Genomic DNA, 18193 nt, shown 5'->3' with positions numbered 1-18193 from the left:
TATATATACAAGGTGTTAAAAAAAACCATTCAATATTTATATGGTAGATAAGACACACCATGCTGAGTAAAAAAACCTTAAACCGTAAACATAGGTCGAAAGCTCAACCATTTCTGAGATATAAACATTTTTATATGTTACCGTCATAATTGACTTACTGGCTTTTACGTGTCGCATGTGATGTGAGAAGAAGATAATCTGTCTAAATCTTTATCTCGATATTTACAGAAGGTGTTCCACATGTCCTCCTTCCATTTCCATACGCGCTTGGCATCTTCTTCTTACAGAATCGCGAACTCTCGCAAATTTCAGGTGTCTGTCAAATTATTTGACAGAGCACGCTGGATTCGGTCACGTAATTCTTCTAATTGTAAATCATTTATCGGCAAAGAATACATTATGCTTTTCAAATACCCCTATAAAAAAGTCCAAGGGATTTAAATCAGGGGATCGAGGAGGCCATGCAATTGATCCACCACGTCCAATCCACCTTTGACCGAACATGTGTTGTTCGGTATATATGGAAATTGAATGAGGACATTCAGAACGCAGTTTATAAATACTAAAGTAAACATCGCATGCGACACGTAGAAGCCAGTAAGTCAATCATGAGTCTAACAAAAATGTTTATATCTCAGAAACGGTTGAGCTATGTTTACTAAGGTTTTTTTACTCAGCATGGTGTGTCCTATCTACCATATAAATATTGAATGGTTTTTTTTCAATATTCTGTATATATTCTGTAGGTCTATAGGTGTGTGTATATACATGCACGCACACCCACAAAAGTTATATATACACCATAATCATATTAAGAAAAATATATAAATGTTTTAGTAAAATATGTAATCATATTATGCATTGTTATATATACCCAGAGAGCAAAATAGTAGTATGCCAGCAAATTTAATTATGATTTTGCAACAGATTCCGGTGTGCTGCGTCCTTATTAAGTTTAATTTCTGGCAGCACGGTTTGTCGATATAGTATAATAAAGAAAATGGGGCAAAAATTGAGCATTATTTGCTATTACGTCGTGGCAGCAAATATGTAATAAATATCGAGAAAAATCTGCCCGTATCAGACACTAATAGCAAAAATGCGGCAGACATCAAGCACGGTCTGCCATTACAATGTGATAGCAAAAACGCGGCATGGATAGAATACAATCTACTTTATCAACTGTTGAAGGCAGACAAACGCAACAGAAATCGAGTATAAGAAGCTCTTCAATTATAATATTGATATCATACAAATTGATATTATCATCTTTGTTACAATTCAAATGCATAGTTACATTTATGATTTACGCTTATATCGTAGCGATTTTCGCAAGGCGCATTGAGCAAAAACGAACTAGCCATGATACATGGAAATATTCCGTATATCGCATTAAAACTTGCCGCAAGACCATTAAGTGTTTTTCGGGACGTAGAATAGCGGAAAGAGGGGAAGTACGGGTGATATATATTGCACAGTTTATATAGTCACTGGGTATATGGCGCGGAATATATGAGATACACACACACATACATATATGTACGCTATATATCTCCTTTATGGCAACCATTAACATATTTTTTACTATACGTATTACCATACAATAGTGACGCAAATATTATAACTTATAGCGATAAATCAGATGCAGAGAAAGGTAGCCGAGAAGGATAAAACATTAGCTGAGAAGGATGAATAAAAAAAATTATTAAATGCGTAGCATTATACGTTGTCAAATATCGCGACATTATTCGGTGATATTGCTGCAGCAATTACAAAGAATCTCGGTTTATCTTATCTCCACGCAAATCCAAATAAGCTTCATATAAATAGAACCATATAAAACAAATAAAGTGAATAAATGCTAAAGGCGAAGTTCTCATTGTCGTTCGAATCTTTCGTATATTTTATATTCCGCTTACTGTTTGAAATAATCCCGTTTGACTACTTTCACTTTGCGATCATAATGAAAATGCGCGTGGTATATGAAGTAACGCGGATTGCGAGGAATAGAACTACATACAAACCTGGCTCTAATGCTGTTTAAATATATCAATATGTATTTTCATTACGTTAATGTTAAATATAATTTTGCTTTATTGTAATTTTTCCGATAGATGAATTAAAGATTGAGATAGATTGAGATAGATCAAGACTTGAAATATTAAAACATGAACAAGTGGCATTGTTCGTATATATGTATATACAGGGTGCGGCATTTATAGCGACGCGGGCATATTTTTCGGAAACGTAATAAAAAATGTGGAGTTCCATTTAAGAAAACATCGACCACATTGACCTCACCTTGAAAAGACCACTTAAGGTTAAATCCATATTTTTATCATGTGGCCCCCTCGAAACCATGCAACTTTTGTCTGAAACATTTTTGATATCTCACTTCGTTTCCGAAAAATATGCCCGCGTCACTATAAATGCCGCACCCTGTATATATGTATACATATAAAATATGAAACTCGTTATAACTGAAAAACAATGTCAAACTGGACATATATTTATATCTATATATTATCAACTTCTTTATTTTTTCAAGAATGCTGATATCAAGTGTCAATTTTAAGTGTCAAGTATTAATATCGGATATCAATTTTTAAGCATTATGCATGCATACATTATACATATATACATATACACATATACATACAAAATACATACAAATAACAAGACAATTATATTTTTACTGATTATGTGAAAATTATTTCATTTTTATCATTGTAACGTAAATTATGCGTAGGTTGTGTTTCAAGTATGTTTTACATGCTCCTTTTACCGCAATTCATTTTCGATAACCTACTTTCGGTGCGATAGTACGGTGCATATATTAAAATGAAAAGATCTTATACATGATATAATATGTTACATATGGTAATGTAATCAATTGGTCACATTGCGTATACAAATTTATACATGGTGAAGTATAATTATAGCAATACTTATTTTTAGTGTTTATATATAAAATGACCCACTTAACTCGAGTATCTTAGATATTTTTCATTATTTATTTAAAAAAAGATAAATGATATAGATCTATATGGTTCTATATATGAGGAACATAAAAATGTTTTTTTTTAATTAATTTTTTAATGCAGATTTTAAACTCCGTGTTATTTTTTTAAAATGAGACTATATATTTTTTCTATATAATCTTGTAGCACACTCTGAATAAATATATTGATGTATTACGTCATATCCTTAGCATGATTTTGAATCTGGAAAATACATTTTCAAATAGGGAATACGCAAATATGTTTAAAGGTTTTATTGGACATATATGTATATAATATTATAATATTTTCATTTAAAATGCGTATCGGTATATATTGCTGTAAATATATATTTTGTGAACATTATAAATAATTTAGAAATATTTTAGGTTATATATATATAAAATTAATTCTTTCTTCGAAAAAATAAATTTTTTATAATAAAATTCTACATAAAAATCAGAAGTTTAATCGTAACTTACCAAGTTGGCTTAAAACACAATAACTTACTCCGTAACCCAGATATTTGCGTACCTTGTCTGTGGATTTAAGTATATACATACTATATATACGGTCAACTACATGTATAATTACACGGGTAAGATAAGTAGAAGTACATGTATATATAAATTTCCTCTCAGTATAATTAAAATGTTAGCAAACATATATTATTGGTTTAACTCTTTGATATCTTTTAAGATCAAAATTACTGTATGTTTTTATGATTTCTTATTGCACATACAACTTGAAAGATATTGATTTATCGAGGTTTTTAAAATAAGAGTTTAAGAAGAGATATTGGAACAGTAATATGGTTACTAATCAATATATTCCTATTTTACAGCAATTAATATTGCGTTTTATTCGAACTGATACAAAAACTTGATCCGTTTATTTAGTTTACTCATTAGAAGCTTTAGTTTGTACATGAGTATTGTGTGTATTTATATGCTAAATTAAGTTTTTGACTATAAGTCTTTGATGAATTATATAATTTATATAAATAAATAAATACACACATACACATATATATAGAGATAGATAACAAATTGATAATTTTATAACATATGTGTATGTACGAGACATAATGATATCGATTTTTGTGGCTAATATTTTAATTGTATTCTTTATCGATAAAAGAATATACTGCTAATCAGGATAAGGGGAGTATTGATATTAGGGGAAAAGAGGGACAGCTCATCGGCTCATTCAGTTCGACTCAATATTATTCAGCTTCCAGTTATTTGTTTCTTGCGACATGTGTGTATAGCTATCAAATTATAACATATATATTCATATGCAGAAAAACAAATAATCGTGAGCCAAATGATATCGAGTCAAACCGAATGGATCGAGGTTCATATAGTCTCCCTTACTGCTAACTTCCCCTTATGCAAGATACCGTATACATATATTATTTTAAAATCGATGCAATTTCTTTTTTAATGTAATTGTTTTTGACGATCGAAACTTGCTACAATATTGCGGTCAAAGAAACTTATTGGAAAATACCAAGCGGATGAATGCTTTACTGCGAAATATCTCATTTACAGAAAATGTTTAGCAAATGTTTGCAAATGCATTCAAATAATGTAATTTTCAGATGTTGTGTCCTGGATTGTCACTGTGTAAGCATTATTCTTTTACGTTTTTACATTATTAAAGTTTGCGTTTCGCAATTTATTTATATAAATGGAGATTAAAATAATTGAGGAAAATAAAATTACAAACGTATTTTATATAGCGATATACAGTTTTTTATATAGCGATAATACAATTTTTACGATAAAATAAAGCTACCAACGTTTGTAAATTTATGTTGACTATATAAATATTGGAAAGTCTCTTTCTCCACAATATTCTTTAAAATCAATGCGTGGGTTCGGTGCTTCTGACTTTAGAACATATGATTCGATATTGCCGAATGCAATATCGATTTCCAAGTGTGTTCTCGTTTGTGATCTTGCACGGTGTAATATTAACGTTTCTTGGACCTTGTACGAAGTATTCTCTTAATTTGAGCATATAACAGACACATTGATTTTTTTCATACTATCTTTTTCTTACCCCTACTCTTCGTTTTTCATATACTCATAGCCGTACAATAAAGCAGCATGATAAAAGTACTTTTGTTTCTCTCAATCATACGAAAGAACAATATACTTTCTGCTTATATCCTGCGGCGCATTAAAACGGAAACGTCGGAGAAATTCCAGATAATGCCCAATAGTAAATTAAGATATAATAACTTTCGTGAAAGTTGTACGATGGTGAAGCAGTGAAAGAGGTGGAATACGAGGAGGTAGAGAACTCTATTAACTTTTATTTCTCCGGGAAAGTAACTTCTCTCATCCTCCTTCTCCTCCTCCTCCTCCTCCTCTTTCACTTCCAGTTCTCCTCCTCCTCCTCTTCCTTCTCCATCTCCACTTCCACCAGCACCTCCATCTTTTCCCTCGCGTTCTCTCTCTCTCTCTCTCCCTTCATCCCATCACTATCGTTCCTTGCCTATGCTCTCATCGTCGGTTTCTTCTCTACCTCGACACCCCCGCACTCGCCGCTTCCTCTCGTCGCAGCTCGATCGGCTGCCCCTCCACTCTCACTCTACCCAAGTCCCGGTCTCGGCCTCGGCCCCGCCGACTTCCCCCTACGGTGAAACTTTGTAAAGCGACTTAGTCAAAGTTTAATAAATTCCTTCGAGGAAGTTTCAAAGCGGTTCTACGCGGGATTGCAAATGATTACGTTTCGTCGTGCTAGAGAATATGCGAAGATGGGAGGAATCGGTATGTAAGGCCGACAGAAGGAGGTAAATAAATGGAAAAAAAAAAAACAGAATAATAGGTTTGCACAAAACATTTTTTGCAAAAGTAGGAATACTTTAACTTGTCGATTGCGGGAATTGATATTAGGCTGTGGGGTCAGGTTTAGCATTATTGAGGAAAAACTGATGTCAAATTGCAATTTCGAAGAAACGATGCTTGCGATAGTTATATTATTCTATACTAAAATTGCAATATATAGTGCTGATATTTATATTATATACGGTTCGATCACTTTCATCCGGTGTTATTTTCTTAAGGAATGCCCAATTTCTACGTAAGAGTTATGTCATAACTGTTCCATTTCAATCATGGATCGATCTCCTTTCATGATATGCGGTATTAAAAAAAAATCCTTGAATGTAAATTCGTAATTTAGTTTAATATTCTCATAAATTGCGCGAACAAGTCGCAATAGATCAATCAACGACTACAACAATATCGCGAAGTCGCGTACTTCTCTTTTATAATGAATATCGAAACATGATATATTACGAGAACATTTTTTGCAAAATAATAATCTCTTTTTTTTTCTCTTGTTTTGTCGCGTGTAACTCGAAGGTAAATCGATAAGGAATCCCCCTCTCCCTCTCTCTCTCTCTCTTTCTTTCTTTCTATCACGTTACATTGGTGAAGTGCATATAATTTCGGAAACAGAACCGGGAAGGGGAAGTATTATAATAAGCATCGCTCATAAAAAAAAAAATTAAAAAAAAAACAAAAACAAAAAGATGGATTCGTACTTTATGCACAAAAGAGAAATCTATGTGTCGAACGAAGGGACGAACAAGGACAAGGAGAGAGGCTCACTCACATAACAAACACAATTGACTCGGTGATAGTGACCAGAAAATGGCCGCCACGACGCAAACAAATGAGCAAGTCCAACCATTCCCATGGCAACAATCTCAATCAGATAGGAGCTAGCGGAGCAGAGAACAGAGAACACGCCGGATAATATATTCGATACAGGTAATATATAGCGCTCCAGATACAATATTTATGTCTCGACGTATTTCACTAGCAGCCCATTATTCATTCGCTCGTACTGAATAAGCATTAATATCATAGAGCTCATGTGTTTCGTGCTGCACAAGATCTTTTTCAGTTTTACTTCTGCTTCTAGTCTCGCCCCCCGCTCTGTTTCATCTCATTCGCAGGATGCCCGTGAGATGATCATGACGATCATGACTATTATACGACAAATCAAAAACGCTTAAATAATTCACTTGCATAATCCATTTTTATTTTATTTTGATCCGATCAAAGGCTGTTTATATATCTTTGCCATCGATGACTTGCATGTTAGCAGCAAATCGAAAAAAGAGAGCGAACAGTGCGAGAAACCGGTTACCATTGTTACAGCGTCGTCGCTACCACGAGAAAGAGAGTCATCGACTACGAATACTCGAGATACCTTTATTGTCATAAGCTAAATCCTATTTTGCGTGTGTACATGTATGTGTGTCATATACGTAACAATACTATAGAATGCTATAGAATTATCATTTCAAAAACAACCTCTTATTCTTTCGGCTGGGTAAACTATGAAGAAAAAGATAAGAGGGGAAGAAAAAGATCAAATTAAACATGTTATCAAAGTTGCTTTACTTTTATATATTACTCTGAAGACAAAATATTTGTCTATTTTTTATGATCAAATGAAATAGTTAAAAAGCATAAAGCAAAGTCAACGTTCGAGCAATCTACCCAACACTGGATAAAATACAGGCGCTTGATTAAATATAAAATTAGTGTAGCACTTAGTTTACATTTATCTTCTGTTATCGTCGAGATTATTAATTATTTCTATTAATTGTTTAATTATTTCTTCATGAATAATATTCTTTTTTATTGAATATTGTTGTAAATTTAATTCTGCAATTTACAATGATAATTAAGTTAGTGTAATATTATGCAATACTACACAAAACACAAAATCTCACAAATTGTTTTTGAATAATTAAAGATGTATAACAGTAAAGATCGTGATTTTCAGATTAAATGCTGGATTTGAATACGCGAAGTCAAGGTACTTATATTCAATCGAAAACCTATCTACTAGATATAATTAAATCTATCTGCGAAATGTCTCTACACACACATATACACAGGTCATTTTAATACAAAATATTTTTGGACGGACTAATTGCTTGTTATTAATACACGTGGTTCTATGTTAGCACTATTTCATATGAAAAATAATCTTAAACGCAATAACTATAACGAGCGATAACTTATACGATAACTTTCGCTTTAAAGACGACGAAGGAAATGTTGTGATATTCATATTATGCCTTAAATTCTCTCGTAATTAAAGTGATCTGATTTATAAGTTTTCGTTAATTAAATTTAATAGGTATATTGCACGAAAGTACCCAAATCGATGACACGAAGCTGTCACTTTTTTATCTTCGTCTCTTTTTTTATATCAAACTTTTTAATATAAATGTAAGAATTATCTTATATATTCTTGTTCGATGAGCACTTTACATTATTATGTATGTTATATCAGTTCCGTATCATGTTCTTTTATTTCTTTCTTAATCTTTTATTAATGCCTATATCTTAATTTAAAAAAAAAAAAACTCAACAATTATATATGTATGAGGAGAATGTAAAAATACACACGAATAAATTTCAGGCGGCGAAAAATGTCATTCAATACTTTCGCAACGTCATGCAAAATAGTATTTTGCGTTTTCAAGTCGTAAGTTCTTTGAAACGAGAAAAGATAAAAAAGACAAATATTCGATATCACGCGTCCGATAATACTGGGATATGAACGACAGTTCGCTATATAAGTTACAAGAGAGACGGGTTAGCTCGAATTCCATTATGCTGTTTTATGCCCGTCATTCTTGTTTTTATTGCACGCCTCTCATCGCTTTTCTCTCTGTTTTACGGCCTTGCCTATGAACGTATTCCTCGGTAGATCGCGAGCTATTAGTTTTGTCCTTTCATTATTTTTATGCTCTTGCACTCGGGACAGGAATAGAAAGAGAAACAAAGACAGAGTAAAAAGAAATCAGGAAATTAAAATGACGTTATGATTGATAATACGCAGGGTAAGAATAAATTTGTAGTGGGGTAAGAATGTAATATTGTATACTTATATATTTGCTTTGTTGACGCATCTTGTTTTTCAGATATATAAGTTATAGTTCAATTGAAAATATGATAACAAATGTGAAATGCAATGCACAGATAAAGTGCATCATATCGATAAGGGTGCGTATAATTGGTGTCTGAAAAAAACGTTGCTTATATACAACGTGTCTCAAATAAAATAAATACATTGCAATAACTCAATAACTTATAAACAGTTAATATTAAAAAGAAAATATCCAAAATAAAATTGTAGAAGGTAGAGAGAACAAAAACTTATTGTATAGTATCATTACTATCCTATCACTTCATATCTCATTGTCAGCGTACGTCTATTTTCAACATCGTTTTTTTAAAATATACATGATATTTTGAACTTCATGAGGTGATATCTTGTTCCAAAGCGAGTTCAACCATACCATATGTTATGACTTTGAAAAAATGTGGATTTTATAATATATTTTTTAAATCATATATTATTTTTTTTTTTAGATCAAAATGTCAAAGACTTTTTTAGCGTTGTCAGAATATATCGCATGGAGGTAAAATTTAACTATCATCTCATATATATATATATATATATATACACACACATATATGCGCGTGTGCGTGCGGGCATGCATGCGTTCGTATAAGTGTTGTGTGTGCGCGCGCGCGCATATTTCACGTGTTATATAATCACATTAAATGTTCGATATGTGCCCTATTTTAAATTACACATGCGACAAGGCAATGCCTATAATGTTGAACATTTGATAATAGACCTTTTCGGGAAATCGCTCTGATTGTATTTACGATGCGCATTCGTGCGTGTATAATTCCTGCCGTTGTTAATCGTTCTCTAAAAATAGTCTTTTATCTCACAAATAAAGCCCTAATGGGGTGAGATTTGACTAGTCATTCGACAAAATCATCTCGTCCACTTCATTGACTTTGCAATAGAACATTAAGATAATTCTGTGCTATTTATGCATAATATAAAAGGTGCACTATTTTATTGAAACCATATTGTGTGTCTTATCTGTAAACATAAATTTTTCAAGTGACAAGTCACACACACATTCCACAAAAAATCCAAATATCTCACACCATTAAGCGTTTGATTTAAAAAATAGAGACCATTGATTCTGCCATCATTGTTATTATAATACAATATAATAATTATTTGAAACAATAAATTAATTATTTGAAAAATATCAAAAGTGGAAAAGAAAAAAAGAGAGTAGAGAATTTTTAGCGACCAATTGATGTTATTTATTAGATTTTATTTCTTTACCTTTTTGAACTTTTTCTGCGAATATCATTTTATAAAAAATTAATTAAAAAGTTTTATATTTTTTCTATCATTTTATTGTGTCAATTTTTTCATTACGGTTTTTTCATTATTTCTACGTTATATTCTATGAATCTTTTATAACATTTATTTTAAATTGTCAGAATGTAGGAGTCAGATCTGTTACGCGAAATTTAGCGACGGAAACGTATTAAACGTATAAACGTATAAAACGAAAATGTTGGAAATCAAGAACAAGAAAGAAAAAAGGTCTTGGAAATAGAGCGTAAAAGAAGACCAGTGTACAAAAGTTCGAAAGGTGGAAAAGAGAGATTTACAGAGGAGGGGCATTTCAGATCTCCACTTGTTGCTTGCTTCTTGGCGTAACCGACAATGTGAGGTTGGAAAACTCGACTATCCAGAAAATTTCCTTTTGGTGAAAAGGTCTTCCTCCTCTTTCCTCTCGCGGCCATGAAAAACCTTACTCTTCCTTTTTCTTTTTTCCGCCTTATTTCCTATTCTTTCTATTTGTATACATGGCGTGCGAACGCACACATACACACGTGCAAGCGTAAGTGTATCTATGTTTATATATATAAATATATATATATATGGCATGTTTAAAAATTCATATAAATTTTCATGTATGTCATGTGTGTCTGTACGCGTGCCCGCGCGTGTATATGTGCATGTAATATTCATTAAACTAAACTAAAATATTTTAATAAGCAAGTATCTAAAGAAAATTAATGATTTTAAAATTATAAAAATGGTTTTATTGTTCATAGCAGATATTCTACATATCTATTATCCATCTGAATACATATATAATTCAACGCGCCTTTTCATTAGGGCTTGCATAGATAGAAAAATGTCAGGTTTCTTTTTTTATTTTCCGACAGCAGATGAATAAATTTCGAGGCAAGCAGCGGGACGCGGGAGGAATCGCGCACCATTACAATTTCTCTGATGTTCATATTGTATGAATACCTATCTCTACAGCGTTATTTTCCATTCGCAAAATTTTATCTATTTTCCTCTCAGATTATTTCTCCTACTTCTATACTTCTCAATTTTCATGTTATATTTTCTCATTATTTTTTTCTTCGTATATGCCTCTGTCTCCATCTATAAAGAAAAACCTTTTAGAGATAGATCGGATTAATTGCATCTTCTTTTCCTTATTTTAAAACAAAGATTGCAATTTATGGGACAAAAAAAAGCTTTCTTTTCTCTAATAATATACTTTTATCCATTAAAGTATGAATTTACTTGCAATTTTTAATTGTTTTCAAAATAATATTGCTTTTAAGAGCAAAATAAAAAAAGAATTGAAAGGCAATCGCCCTGCAAATACCAATATATAATCAACGAATAATAACGGTAGAATCAACTCACAAGGTCGAATATCACCATGTTGCCTTGCGTTTACTCAAGAATCCATTAAAGTGTTTTTCAAGACCTCGAGCAAATGTTGATTTTACAAATTTCTTTGCTCGAATTTGTTTGCACAGTTGATAATCACTCGGTGCTTATCGAATGATGGCTAATGTTTTCTTCTATTTTATATGATATAAACTATTTATTTTTCTGATGATATAAATGCAATATAATCTTTCTTTGAAAAGTCTTTTTTTTTGGTTGGAAAACTCGACTATCCAGAAAATTTCCTTTTGGTGAAAAGGTCTTCCTCCTCTTTCCTCTCGCGGCCATGAAAAACCTTACTCTTCCTTTTTCTTTTTTCCGCCTTATTTCCTATTCTTTCTATTTGTATACATGGCGTGCGAACGCACACATACACACGTGCAAGCGTAAGTGTATCTATGTTTATATATATAAATATATATATATATGGCATGTTTAAAAATTCATATAAATTTTCATGTATGTCATGTGTGTCTGTACGCGTGCCCGCGCGTGTATATGTGCATGTAATATTCATTAAACTAAACTAAAATATTTTAATAAGCAAGTATCTAAAGAAAATTAATGATTTTAAAATTATAAAAATGGTTTTATTGTTCATAGCAGATATTCTACATATCTATTATCCATCTGAATACATATATAATTCAACGCGCCTTTTCATTAGGGCTTGCATAGATAGAAAAATGTCAGGTTTCTTTTTTTATTTTCCGACAGCAGATGAATAAATTTCGAGGCAAGCAGCGGGACGCGGGAGGAATCGCGCACCATTACAATTTCTCTGATGTTCATATTGTATGAATACCTATCTCTACAGCGTTATTTTCCATTCGCAAAATTTTATCTATTTTCCTCTCAGATTATTTCTCCTACTTCTATACTTCTCAATTTTCATGTTATATTTTCTCATTATTTTTTTCTTCGTATATGCCTCTGTCTCCATCTATAAAGAAAAACCTTTTAGAGATAGATCGGATTAATTGCATCTTCTTTTCCTTATTTTAAAACAAAGATTGCAATTTATGGGACAAAAAAAAGCTTTCTTTTCTCTAATAATATACTTTTATCCATTAAAGTATGAATTTACTTGCAATTTTTAATTGTTTTCAAAATAATATTGCTCAAGAGCAAAATAAAAAAAGAATTGAAAGGCAATCGCCCTGCAAATACCAATATATAATCAACGAATAATAACGGTAGAATCAACTCACAAGGTCGAATATCACCATGTTGCCTTGCGTTTACTCAAGAATCCATTAAAGTGTTTTTCAAGACCTCGAGCAAATGTTGATTTTACAAATTTCTTTGCTCGAATTTGTTTGCACAGTTGATAATCACTCGGTGCTTATCGAATGATGGCTAATGTTTTCTTCTATTTTATATGATATAAACTATTTATTTTTCTGATGATATAAATGCAATATAATCTTTCTTTGAAAAGTCTTTTTTTTTTCTATTTCTTATCTCTTCGATAAATCGAAAATTCTTTGTTTTCTGTATATTCGAAACGCAAAATAGAAATTCAATAAAAATTTAAATTAAATCACGGATTTTATGAATTAAATAAATAAATTATTTAAATTTAATTATTGTTTTATTTATATATAATTACGTCGAACCAATTATTTGTGTTATATATGATATAACATATATATTACATCTCATATTTATGAGTGGGAGCTTATAATTAACAAATAGCTTACCGGTTAATTAACACTTATGCAATATTATCTATAATATTCATTTTTGTGTACTATACATACACATTTAAACATTAATATGGCTGTATTTACTGGGATGTAATCGGTTATATTTGATTAGATACAATCATATTTGATTATATAAAATCATATCGCGCCTTTGGATCTGACTGTATGTGTGTGGTCAATTATATATGATCTTATATATAATTATATAAAACTTTTTCTCAGAGGAAGTTTATTAACAACCCGATTTACGGAGTCGATACTATTAAACTTAACCGTGTAATTTCTGTAATTTATCGAGAATAACCCCGATTACATTTTTGTAAGGTAAACCGGTAATATCGTGGCGTACCTTACGGGGAAACCGCTTTTAGTCTTTCAGATAAGCGCATATGCATTATACAAAGCTTACGATCGCATAATATGTAAATGTACAGTTGTAATAAAAAAAAAATAAAAAAAAGAAACCGTATATTTGATATATTCAATAGTTTTCAATTTAAACAGTTTGAAATGCATGATGTGATAATATAAACGGTTGAAGTCGCACAGTAATATTATAATGTACGCTATATATGAGATATACTAATTGAAAGTAAAATGAGAGAAATAATTTAAATATGCTCGTGCCTTTGTATATTTTTTTCTTCCTCCTTTATTAATTTCTTATTATTTTTTCTTTTTGCGTTGTTTTCTTACTATTTCATTTTTGTGATCATATGTCTATATTTTCTGTCAAAAATACACTTTCTCACTTTATGCACAGTGAGAGAACAGCGTAAGAAAAATAATATGAAAAATATAGAAGCAGAAAACAAAGAATATAGATTTGCTTGTATACGAAAAATGTGGAATCGAAAGAAATTAAAGAGGAAATTTGTATATTTCTTTCTTGATTTTTATTTTCGAAAATAACATAAATATTCAATGCGTTTGGTCTTTATTGCAGATATAGATCATTAGAGGAAAGTTGTCTAAATGGCATTGATTCCTAAGCCTCAGTACGCGAATACTTTTTATTAAATCATATATCAAAAAAGATTTCGTGACATTTTGCAAAAGAAAAATAGTTAAGCTATCTTCAAGAACAATTAAAGAGGATAAATATATTCAAAGTAGATTGTTTCGATCTGTTCTTTATGACAATTTACTTTGATTTGCAAGTTACATACGAGAACTTACTAACTTGATTTTAGATTTAACTTAGTTCGGACAACTTAAGTCACCTCTAAACAAGTTCGGATTAGTATCGTGGTTTGTGGCGTTCCTATTAAGTCGTTTTCGATCTCGTACCATCTTGTATACAAATAAAGATCCATAAATTAGTTTAGGTAAAACTAATCAAAGCATTTTTCTCCGAAAATTCACAATTAGGTCTTTTTTTATTCTTTTATAATATTAATTTCGTTTCAAAGACGAAAGATTCACAATAATTTTGATAAATAGTAAATACAATTTTGATAGAGTATGAATATTTTACTAGAAATAAAAAAAATTAGTAAAATAATTAGTATTATATTTCTCTCTGATATTAAAATGTATATTTTTTTTCTAATCTCATCGTTAGTTTATAAAAAGTATTCGAGCGTGAACATACCATAGTGCAATATTATCAGCATTTATTTCTCTTTCTCTTTCTTATAACATGCCTACAAATAACTTATTATCTCAGGTCACATATCGATTCACGCGTTACAGTAATCTTCTCACAAAAGAAAATATACCAAAATAATATGACCATCGAAAAGATTGTTATAAAAAGAAAAATATAGATAGAATTATTTTAATATATATTTAAACCATTTAAATATGTATATTTAATGTATATTTAATTTATTATAGATTACGTGAATAAATAAAATAATCTCTTAGCGAAAAAATAATATTTTGTTTAAATATAATTATTGAACGTCGGTGAAACGAAGCGTGCGCATGTGCCAAAGGATAACACGAGATGGAACTGTGATTCTTGTAAACGCGAAAACTTCTTCATTTATTAATTAATATTTAATATAACGGCGATCTCTTGCATTCCAGACATTTGAATTCTATAGTAAAGCTTTTGTAATAAAACGGATGAGTCTTTAGAAAGTTGCAATAAATTGTCCGCTCAATTATCTTGTGCGATGCTATCTTATTACGTAAGTGTGTTTCGACCATGCGCGAAGTGAAACTAAAAATTACATAGTAGCCAGATATTATTTAACCCGATCACGTAGCCATTGTTCCGAATAATAAATTATTTTGTTTGCTAATAACGATGATCTTTCTTCATGTCTCGATCTTTTTCCTCTTTTCATTCTTTTTACGGAGAGTATATTCAAAACCAAGTTTAATGCAAGATATTCTGATCGCTTTTTGCATGAAACGAAAACATCTATATGTACATGAATAATGCGCTAATGTACTAACATAATAAAAGTTTAAAAATCATTTTTCTACGAGAAACGCCGTACAAAGCATAAAATGTTATTTAAAATCTCGCTATGACGGTACCAAAAAGCAATATCAAAAAGCAATATACGCATGAAATTTGTAGCATGTTTTGTTTCATTTTTCCATCATAATCAAATATTTATTATACTTCCTAAGAAAAAATGGACTTACGTAATTATATAGGATTATATATATAATTAAATCCGAAATTTGGCGCGATATGATCTTATCTTATATAATCATATTTGGCTAGATCTATTTTCATATATAATCAGATCTATTCGAATATGATTATATAAAGATAAGATCATATCGTGCCAAATTTCGGATATTATTATATATGATCATATAAAATTACATAATAATGTTTATATTATCAGATTATTATCTTTTCATAACTAATTATATATATTTATATCTGATCATATTATACCATTTTTTCTCGGGTTGCTAATAAATTATAATTGTAACTTCGTTTAATATAATTCAGAGCATGAAAGACTGTGCAATAAACTACTATTTAAGTTGCAGAGGTTCGTAAAATTCTTTTTAGTCGTTGAGTTAGCGATTTAACCGAGTTAACAATTTCTAATAATAAAGTAATATGAAAATAGTGACACAATAAATGAACAAAATTGCATGAGAAAATTTGATAAACCTCAAAATTGAAATTTTCGAAAGTACATAAGAAATAATTATGTTTTTCCTCTCTGGCAGTAAAATTACATAATAATATGGTATATTTGAAGTGAGTTAATAAGAAAAAGTGCTTATTTTAAAATCCAATTCAAGTTTCCAGAAAGTTATTACGCATTTATGTAAATTTTATAATGGGTTTTTTAAGAGCACATATATATTATATCTTCATAAAATATATACAGGACGGCATAATTTATGATACAACCAAAAGAAGAACGATTCTTCATGTAAAAATGAAAAAAGAATGTAAAATGAAATTTGTTTACACGTGAAGCTTTGTTCCTTTCTCTCTCTCTCTCGCCTCTAAGAAAATTGACTTTAGAAATTGGTAACATATTGACGCTTTTTTATCAATTTGAATAATCTCTCTAATGTTTTTGTAGTATACAATATGAAATTTATTTTGACAGTGGTTATTAAAATATGTATGAAAAGATATAATATCCTCCCCAAAAAATAAAATTCATCTTGATACACACATACCTTCTTTCGTCTAATTTAAATTATTTTATACCGTTTTTTACTAAATAAAATATTGTTGAGTTCATGCATGCTAAAGAAAAAATTCATTCGATCGATACAAAGTGATGCTTTAATTTTGTTAAAAAATATATTATATTTTATATATGTGTTAAATATAACGCGCAATATTGGCGTGACCATGAAAGAGAGTTTACTTTCCACTTGTCTACTTTCTCTAATGCCCATCTGTCGCTTAACTCCTAGATTTTCTCTCGATATACGTCATATCATTATACCTTATCTCACGAAATTTTATAGCATTCCGTTCTATCAAACATGATATATTAAAGAGATAAATGGAAATTTGCGAAGTTGATGGCATAATATTGGCAAATAACAAAATATTCTTATACATGTATATATACATTTATATGTGTTTTCTCATGTTTGATGTCATAAGATATTTTGCTTGCTATTCAAGAAATTACCATGTAATCCGAGAAAAAGATGCAATTTAATTGGATATATAATTGTATGATTTTCAGATCGTTAATTCTACATGCATATTATATTTGATCAACTCGAGATAAACTGCTCGCTTCTTTGCGTTTTTAGTTAAGTTTTTTTTTTACGTTTTACGTAACTTAATATATCTTTGTTATCTACTTTAAATATTTATATTTTATCTCGGTTATTTTTAAAAATTATTTAATAATTATAATTGATACAAATTTTTTCAGTTACAACTAACATATATAATAAAGATAAAAATAAATCTCCTAGATATATATCTCAATATATGGACAATACTTTTATGAAATTTACATATTGTTACTTATTGATTATATCGGAAATAAAATCTGCTTTGCGATGCAAATCGATGCTTGTTGTAGAGTCGAGTAGCAATATATATCGTTAATCAATTTATACTGTACAAACACACACACACACACACACAAATATACACACTCATGGTCAATGAAAGCAAAGCGTAAAGCAGATTTCTCTTTATCTTTGGAAGAACAACTTTCTTGTCTGTTGAAATATGCGGACTATCACGGATCTGCATTGCGTAAGCGTCTCCCCCTACTCATTCTTTGTGTCTTACGATCTCAAATTAGCTGTATGTCGCGAAATAGAATATACATGAATGCAATTGAAATGTCACTGAAATTAACCTTTTACAGGCACAGAACATAACGACTCTTTATAAACTCCGACTAACAACCCTTCTTCCACTCATCTCGGTTCCCCTCTCAGTAGTGGGGG

The 18193-nt window shown here is 30.5% G+C and overlaps 1 protein-coding gene and 2 long non-coding RNA genes across 3 annotated transcripts in view; 2 read left to right on the top strand and 1 right to left on the bottom strand.

Annotated features, from left to right (window-relative positions):
- Window positions 1-18193, top strand: part of LOC115244563 (putative mediator of RNA polymerase II transcription subunit 26) — an 80258-nt gene that overhangs the window by 19348 nt on the left and 42717 nt on the right. The gene's annotated exons all lie outside the window — the stretch shown is intronic.
- LOC115244564 overlaps window positions 1-18193 on the bottom strand; it is a 42819-nt gene that overhangs the window by 11577 nt on the left and 13049 nt on the right. The gene's annotated exons all lie outside the window — the stretch shown is intronic.
- LOC115244565 lies at window positions 5458-9187 on the top strand. The gene is made up of 3 exons (XR_003885396.1): window positions 5458-5802; window positions 6596-6787; window positions 6942-9187. It is a non-coding gene; the product is annotated as an uncharacterized LOC115244565 (long non-coding RNA).

Source organism: Formica exsecta, unplaced genomic scaffold (genome assembly GCF_003651465.1).
Source record: "Formica exsecta isolate Colony F162 unplaced genomic scaffold, ASM365146v1 scaffold82, whole genome shotgun sequence".
NCBI classification, from domain to species: Eukaryota; Metazoa; Arthropoda; class Insecta; order Hymenoptera; family Formicidae; genus Formica; species Formica exsecta.
Note: the sequence above shows the minus strand (reverse complement) of the source record. Positions and strands in the feature narration are given on the sequence as shown.